Raw genomic sequence first — 8,013 nt, 5'->3', positions numbered from 1 at the left:
CCACCTTAGGTGTACATGGCTGGTGCCTTAGCCGGTTGAGCTACAGGCACGGAGCCTGCTTAATGATATCTTAGAGTGAAATGCAGAACAGAAATATGAATACCACAGCTAGATTTATATCCACAGAAATTACAACTGTGAGAGATGTCTCCAAACTCAGTGCTAAGGATGGCGCCTGCTGGAACAATGACTCATTTCTGCATCCCTGAGGTCATGGGTATGGCATGGGTATGGCACTTTTCATGCATAACCAGAATTACGACGAGCTGGTGTGACAGTGTCTCAATGACATTCCAAAGCTGTGCCCCATTGTCTTGTATGCAGGGAAGGCAAGTCCAGATGTATCTCAAAATCCCTACTATTATCACCACCATTAGGATGGGTATTAAACTCCTACCATAGCTGTCAATGAAATCCTGGTTGCTAAGGCTGTGATACGAACTGGTGAATCGAAGGAGAGTTTGGAGTTTGTGCATTTTCTTGCTATCATTAAAAAACATTCATTCTCAGGACAATTTTCCTGGCAGTCTTGGGATTTTGGGGAGATACCTTTTCTTTTGCTATAATTTCAAACTTATTGAAAAGTTGCAGGAGGACTATAAGAAATTTTTCTGCACCTTTTGTCCAAATCCACCAATTAGTTACACTTTGCTTAGGGTGACCAGATGTCCCGCTTTTGGCAGGACAGTCCTGCATCCTGCGGTGTTTTTAAAAAGTCCCAATTTTTGGGAAGAATGCACGAATGGGCAGGAGAACAGGAAGGGAATATACGGTTTTCGGCTGCCATGTGGCTATTTCACCAGGATATGAGTTTTCTATTATTTTTGTTAATTTTATAATGTTAAACTACAATAATAACAAATAATAGTTGAGAAGTGATTATCGGGAACTGCTGATCAAAGTTTGCATTGCTGTCAGGCACCGCCCCCCCTTCCCCGCCCCACTCCACCCCTCCTCCACCCCCGTGTTGTCCTGCTTTACCAATGTTAAAATCTGGTCACCCTAACTTTGCTCCATTTGCTTTATTATTCTATTTATGGATGTGTGTATATTATATGAATGTACCTGCTTTCTGAACCACTGAGAGTAAGTTGGACATGGTGCCTCTTTATCTCTGAGCCACTGCATATTTCCCTTTTTACATGTCATCAAAATCAGGCATTTTAACTCAGTTATAATGTTATTATCTAATCCACATTTCACATTCAAATTCCATCAACATTACAATAATGTCTTTTATACTTCCCCTTCTCCCCAGTCTAGAACGCAATTTAGGATCATACATTCCAATTACTTGTCACGGCTTTTGTTGGTGCCCAGTCAAAGAACCAGGAACACACCCGTCATCACATACATGGGGTTTTTTGATACTTGCTTCCATTCCTAATTAGACTCTGAAAAAACAGGTGTGATGCTTGGTGACTTCCCTCTTGCCTTTGATAGTGTTTTAATCTCAGGCTTTACTTTCCCAAAACAATTGAGTGTCACCCGTGTGTATGCTGTTGGAGAGAGAGCCTGTTTCTCCATACCTACTGACCTGTTTTCTGTTTGTTTCTTTTCTTTTCTTTCTTTCTTTTTTTTCTTTTCTTTTTTTTTTTTTTGCAGTTTTTGGATAGGGCTGGGTATGAACCCGCCACCTCTGGCATATAGGGCCAGCACCCTACTCCTTTGAGCCACAGGTGCTGCCCCTGTTCCTTTTCTTTTTTGTTTTTTTGAAACCGAGTCTCACCCTGGTTGCCCCAGCTAGAGTGCAGTGGCATCATCATGGCTCACTGCAACATCAGACTCCTAGGCTCAAGCTATCCTTCTGCCTCAGCCTCCCTAGTAGCTAGTACAGCATCATGTTTGGCTAATTTTTCTATTTTTAGTAGAGATGGGGTCTTGCTCTTGCTCAGACTAGTCTTGAATTCCTGACCTTAAGTGATCCTCCCAGAGTGCTAGGATACAGTGTGAACCACCACACCTGGCCCCGTGTGACCTTGGGGCAGACTCATCATCTGGTTACAGTGAGTGTATCTTTAGAGAATGCAGCCTGAGGGAGAGGCCTGACTACACAGAGCAGGGATTTAGGGGCCAGGGCTCTCTGCCCTTTCACTCCTGGGGTGTCGGCCACCTTACTCAAAATGAAACTTTCTGTGGCTGACTTGACTTTGGAGTTGATCCAGTAAAGGCTTCAAGCTGTGCACCTTGTATCCTCCGGACTTGCAGTTGCCCCTGGGGCCACATGGCAGGGGGTTGAATTTTAGCGCAGCAGCGTGGCCCTCTTGTGGCAGATATTTTTATACTCCAGGAAAAGGATGCTTTGTAAACTGCAGAATCAGAATGTTTGCTAGGGCTACTGAAACAAAGTGCCACAGCCTGGGTGGCTTAAACAAGGGAAGTTTATTTCTTTTTTTGAGACAGAGCCTCAAGCTGTCCCCTTGGGTAGAGTGCCGTGGCATCACAGCTCACAGCAACCTCCAACTCTTGGGCTTAAGTGAGTCTCCTGCCTCCGCTTCCCAAGTAGCTGGGACCACAGGCGCCCACCACAATGCCTGGCTATTTTTTGGTTGCAGCCGTCATTGTTGTTTGGCGGGCCTGGGATGGATTCGAACCCACCACCTTAGGTGTATGTGGCTGGTGCCTTAGCCACTTGAGCCACAGGCTCCGATCTGGGAAGTTTATTTCTCAAAGGCTTGAGGCTGGAAGTCTGAGATTAGGGTGTCGGCAGTGCTGGTGTCTGCAAGGCCTCTCTCCCGGGTTGGCCGGTGGCTGTCCCTCTGCATCTGCACATGGTCTTTCTCTCTCTCTGCCGTGTGTCCTGATCTCAAATGTATACCAGTCACGTTGGATTAGGGTCCACCCTAAACACCTCATTTTACCATAATTACCTCTTTTAAATGCCCTATCTCCAAATATAATCACACTCTGACAGAGTTATGACTTCAACATGTTAATTTTTGCTGGAGACGTAGTTCAGCCCATAAAAAGCAGGAGAGAAACTTTAGAGATAGTTTAGCTCAAATCCACCATGATGGAAAACACATTAGTGGCAACTTGTTTAAGGCCATAGGACTAGTAGACAGCAGAGACCCAACATGAAGCTGGGAAGGGGAGTCTCAGGGAAACTTGCCTTTTCCCCTCGGTTGGTTCGCTGAAAAGATCAAGTTATAGTAGATTCATAAAAGAAAGGTTTATTTCCAAATGCCATGTGCATGGAGGTGTTATGCCCGAAATTCTCCCAAAAGGCCCCAGTAGACAAATCTGAGACACGCTCCAATGTAAAAGCAAGAAGTAAGATTTATTCAAGCCCGGGCCTGGTCTCTCCTGGTATGCAAGCCGAGGAAGAGCTCCGAACTTGGGGAAGAGCAAGTTTTTATGGGATACAGAAAGCAAGAAGGGTAGGGTTGGATACGAGTACACTTTTGATTGGTGGTTGGTGATTTCATTAATAAAGGAGGATTTGGATTGGTACAGGTGAGGGGTGGGGGAAGGCAGCAGGGAGTGGCTCTGCAGGTTTTACTAGCAGAGTTTGGGGCAGAAGGGCTAGGAATGGAGTTTATGCAGTAAACAGCTAGGAATGGGGCTTGTGGCTTATGTAGTAAACAGCTAGGAATGGGGTTTGTGGCTTATGTAGTAAACAGCTAGGAGTGGGGCTTATGTAGTAGACAACAAAATGGCCCTTGTCTGGCCCTTACATTCCCCTCTTTCTCTTGTGACTGATGCTCAATCTTGAGCTTCATTATTGGGAACGAAGGACAATCTGGCCTGCACGAAAGCAATAATGATGCAGGACCCAATAGTTAGGAGCAGAAGTAAGATCAGGAGGGGACCTGCAATTGCTGATAGAAGGGTGGTGAGTTAGGGGAACATGCTGAACAATGACTTTTATATTAGTATTCTGAATATTTACATAAATTAAAGTTCACTTAGCTCTCATGAGTCTAATAAAGTACAGTCTTATGATGAGGTAGATCTTCATGCTTCGGCCATGCATGGACCAGTCAGCTCCTGGGGTGTGACTGGAGCAGGGCTTGCCATTCTCTGTAACATCAGCTTGAGGGGGTTGTCAGGGTCTGAGGTAACTTCCCAAGGTTCAGGAGTTGTTGAGGTGCGGAGCCCACGCCGTGGGAACTTAGGATCAGCTGCCATTGTTCACATACTGTTCAGTCCGGCTCCTCTTAGGCAGGGGCAGGTTCTCCTCTGGTTCCATGGCAGGCTTCACTCTGCTGTAATGGATCTAGGCCGGAATTTCTGCTACTCTCACAGGTGTGGTCAGGATAACGTTGTAAGGGCTTTTTCACCTCGCCCTGAGGGGAGACACACTCTAGTCTTTGACCCACACCGTAGCTTCTGGAAAGAAAGGGTGGACAGGGGAAAACAAACTAACAGGACTCTTTTTACTCACCCATTTTGACACTGCCTCTGTTACCTTACCCAGTGCCTGTAACTATTCTCTCTCCCTAATTCTCTCTCCCCCAATTCCGGGGGGATCCTGGCAAGTTTCGTAGTAAGGGGGGTGGTCTGTGATATAGGACCTCATATGGTGAAAATCCTGTCCTCTTAGTGGGAGTACATCTAATTTTAAATAATACCAAGGGCGGGGCACTTACTATAAGTTGGTTTCCTGGCATACTTTCCCTAAACTGGCTTCATGCGTTCCACCTTCCCTGAACCCTGTGGGTGGTCGGTTGCTTAGAGTTTTTGGCTGATGTCAGGATGTTAGCTGTCTTCTGGATTAATTTGGGGGTGATGCTGGCCTGTTGTCTGACCCAATTCTCAGCAGGAGCCCAAACTGTGGTATAATGTCTCTCAAGAGTGCTCAGGTGGCTTCTTGTACCTCCTCGGTGTGGGTAGGATATGTTTCTACCCATCCGGAGTAGGTGCACACCATTACCAGCAAGTTGTTCCCTCTATATCTGGGCTACCTGAAAGTCCTCGAAGGGCGTTGCTCCAAATGGCGGGATTTCTGGGGGTACCGTTGGTCCTTGGCAGGCATTGAACTGGCTGCAGATGACATATCACTGCCTGACGGCTTTTTGCTAGGGCTTGTGCCGTCTCATAACTGTTCCCATTACTATACAAGTCCAAATCTGCATCTGTCCAGGGCTGGTCATGCAAGTCAGGTCTGTTAGAGTACACATTATCTGTGAATTCTATATAGTCATGCTCAGTCTCTCTTCCATTGGCTGGAAGGAGTGTGGCTGGGTCAAAATGTCCTTTAGTGTCCATTAAAGTGACCACAGAGTGGGGTACTTCTACTCTGAGATCCTGCCCTAGAGTTAGTTTATCGGCTTCTTGCACAAGGAGAGCAGTAGCAGCTAGAGCCCATAAGCAGGGTGGCCATCCTTCTGCCATTCCATTTAACTGCTTAGAGAGGTAGGCTACAGGCCTTGGCCCAGACCTAATCAGTTGGGTTAACATACCCACAGCCATCTTGGTAGGTTCGGTAGTCCCAGTGCAGGGGCAGTCATTAGCCTCATCTTTAGCTGGGAGAGGGCACGTTCTTGTTCTTTCCCCCACTCTAAGGGCTTTCCTTCCTCTCCTTTAGTTGTCTCATACAGAGGTCTAGCCGAGATGGCAAAGTTGGGGAACCAAAGACGACAGAAACTGACTGCACCTAGGAATTCGCGAAATTCCCGAACTTGCCTTCGGCTTGTGGAGGTGGGGAGGCGACTAATGACTTGTTGCCTCTCCATGTCTAGATTCCTCCCTGCCTGCTGGATAATAAATCCTAGATAAGGTACTCACTGCTGGCAGATCTGAGTCTTTCCCTTAAAAACTTTATAGCCCCATACCTCTAGATGTTGCAATAGGCGGTCTGTACCTTGAGCGCAGCCCTGGGGAGTTATCTTTCGCCCAGACCCGTGGCCATCGCTGGGCCAGTTCAGGCCTCAGTTCTTCCTCTGGCTGAGTCATAAACAGCCTGTACTCCCAAGGCGGACATCAGATCTGGTTTGGGCAGTTATAGCTGCATATTTCCTCGTGGCCTCTTATGGAACACTTCCAAAGGAGACAAAAGGCTTGTTCAGCAGTGGCTCCATTGCTCCTATGTCAATCCTGTGGTCTGAGAGAGGGGCTACTGGCTGGGTGACCACCTAGTGTTCACCCTCAGTATTCATTTAGAAAGTCAACGTCTTTGCCCCCAATTCTCACTTGGGCCATGGACTTTCTGGGGGCGACTGAGTCCGGTCCCCTTCAGTCTTAGCAGGGCCTCTCCCACTAAGTTATAGAGGGCTCCCTGCTCTTCCAGTTCTGTGACTTCTTTCCCAGGATTTTTCACACTTCCTTGCCTCTGGGGACACTTATTCTTTCAATGCCCTGTCTCTTGGCCAGTTGTACACTGATCCCTTTGCAACCTTTTATAAAACTGGCCTGGACTCTCAGTCTTTCTTTGGAGAATCTCATTTACTCGAGCTAAATTGGTAGTTTTCTGTGTCCTCTTCTCAGTCTTTGCAGTAATGTTTTTCAGTACTAGATCTGCCAATATTTTCAGCACCACTACTCTAGGTCAGGTGGAAAGCACTTTCCTTTCCTGTCCCTGTGTTACTAGCACTGTCACCACCTGTCCTCTCAATCAAAGTGGTTGGCTTCCTACTAGCTGCAGCCAGGTATTTTGTATGGAAACTGTTCAGTGTGAATCCCCTTTCCAGTAACTCTGTGCCATACCTCAGACACTAGGGATCTCTTTAAACTTCTCTCTGACGGCCATCCATTTCCAAAGAGGGGCCATTCCTGCTCACAAAGACTCCTTAGCTTTCCTGGTGTCATAGTCACCTATAAATCCCTTCTTAAAGTGCTTTAACATGGTAGTAAATGGGGTGGACTCCACTTGCTTGTTCCCCATTTCTACCCAAGGTCTCTTTTCTGAGACACACACTCACACCACACTTAGTTAGTCTTTAAGTTTCATTTAACAGTTCAAATTACCAAAACAGTTATGACTTATTTTATGAGTTGACAGCACAGATAAGGCTGGGGTCTAATACAGGTGGGCCACAGCCCCTTTTTTGAATTATTTTTCTCTCTCTTTAATTTCTTAACTAAAGACAAATTACAGTAGAACTAACCCCATTGTCAAAATAAACTGTATCTTCAGTATACTGATTATTTGCATGAAGTGCAGTAAGAATAATTGTTAACCATTTAGACTCTTTGGCTTTGCTGGAACTTTTTATAAGGAATTTTTAGGTCGGACTTTCTTAAGAGCCTTTTATGAGCCCAGGTTTTATCTGTGCCATAAGATACCTGTATGCATTGGGTAAATTCCTCTTCTTTTGAGGTCTCCAAATACCTTTTAATTTCTTAGACCTGATAGTAAGCGACCTTCGTTACTTACTACAGATCAAGAAAGGTTACTGATGAGTATCTGGCCAGTTTTCCAAGGGGCATTTTTATTGGTCTTATAAAGTCAACCTTAATTCCTTAACACAGTCTGGACACTTCTCGAAATGCTATTCCAGTCAAAGCTTTGGTAAAATAACTAGTGTCTTCATCATGTCCTATAGAACAAAACAGATTCTTATTGAACTTATGCAAATAACTGTATTGTCAAAAACAAATAATACTTACTAATGACTTTCAAATTCCAGAGAAATTAAGGAGAGAGGAAAATACATGTTTCAAACTCTGCTCATAAGTACATACATTGCTTGAAAAGCTACAAATAGCTCAAAAGACAGAGAATTATTTTCTTGACTTCTGGAAAACAGAACACAGAAAGAACCAACAATATTTCAAACAAAAAGCCATAACAAACTAGCCTAGTTTCACATAACTGATTTTTGTTCTGTTTGAAGTTAGGTTAGCAATACTCATAGATGTGCTAACTTTCCAATAAAAGTTCTAAAAATCTGCTTTTAGTCCAAAGGTACTCAATTTCCAAAGACATCAGGAATTTGAATTTGAGAGAATTTGTCAGCCTCTCTTAATATATTTTTTCTTTTTTTAGATGAATTAAAATTATTACTGACAATATATGTTAGAACAGACCAATATTTTACAATACTGGAACACACATATATATAACCATAA

Source organism: Otolemur garnettii, unplaced genomic scaffold (assembly GCF_000181295.1).
Source record: "Otolemur garnettii isolate 467f Iridium unplaced genomic scaffold, OtoGar3 scaffold00208, whole genome shotgun sequence".
NCBI lineage: Eukaryota > Metazoa > Chordata > Mammalia > Primates > Galagidae > Otolemur > Otolemur garnettii.
The sequence above is the reverse complement of the archived record's forward strand: the minus strand, read 5'-3'. Positions refer to the sequence as shown.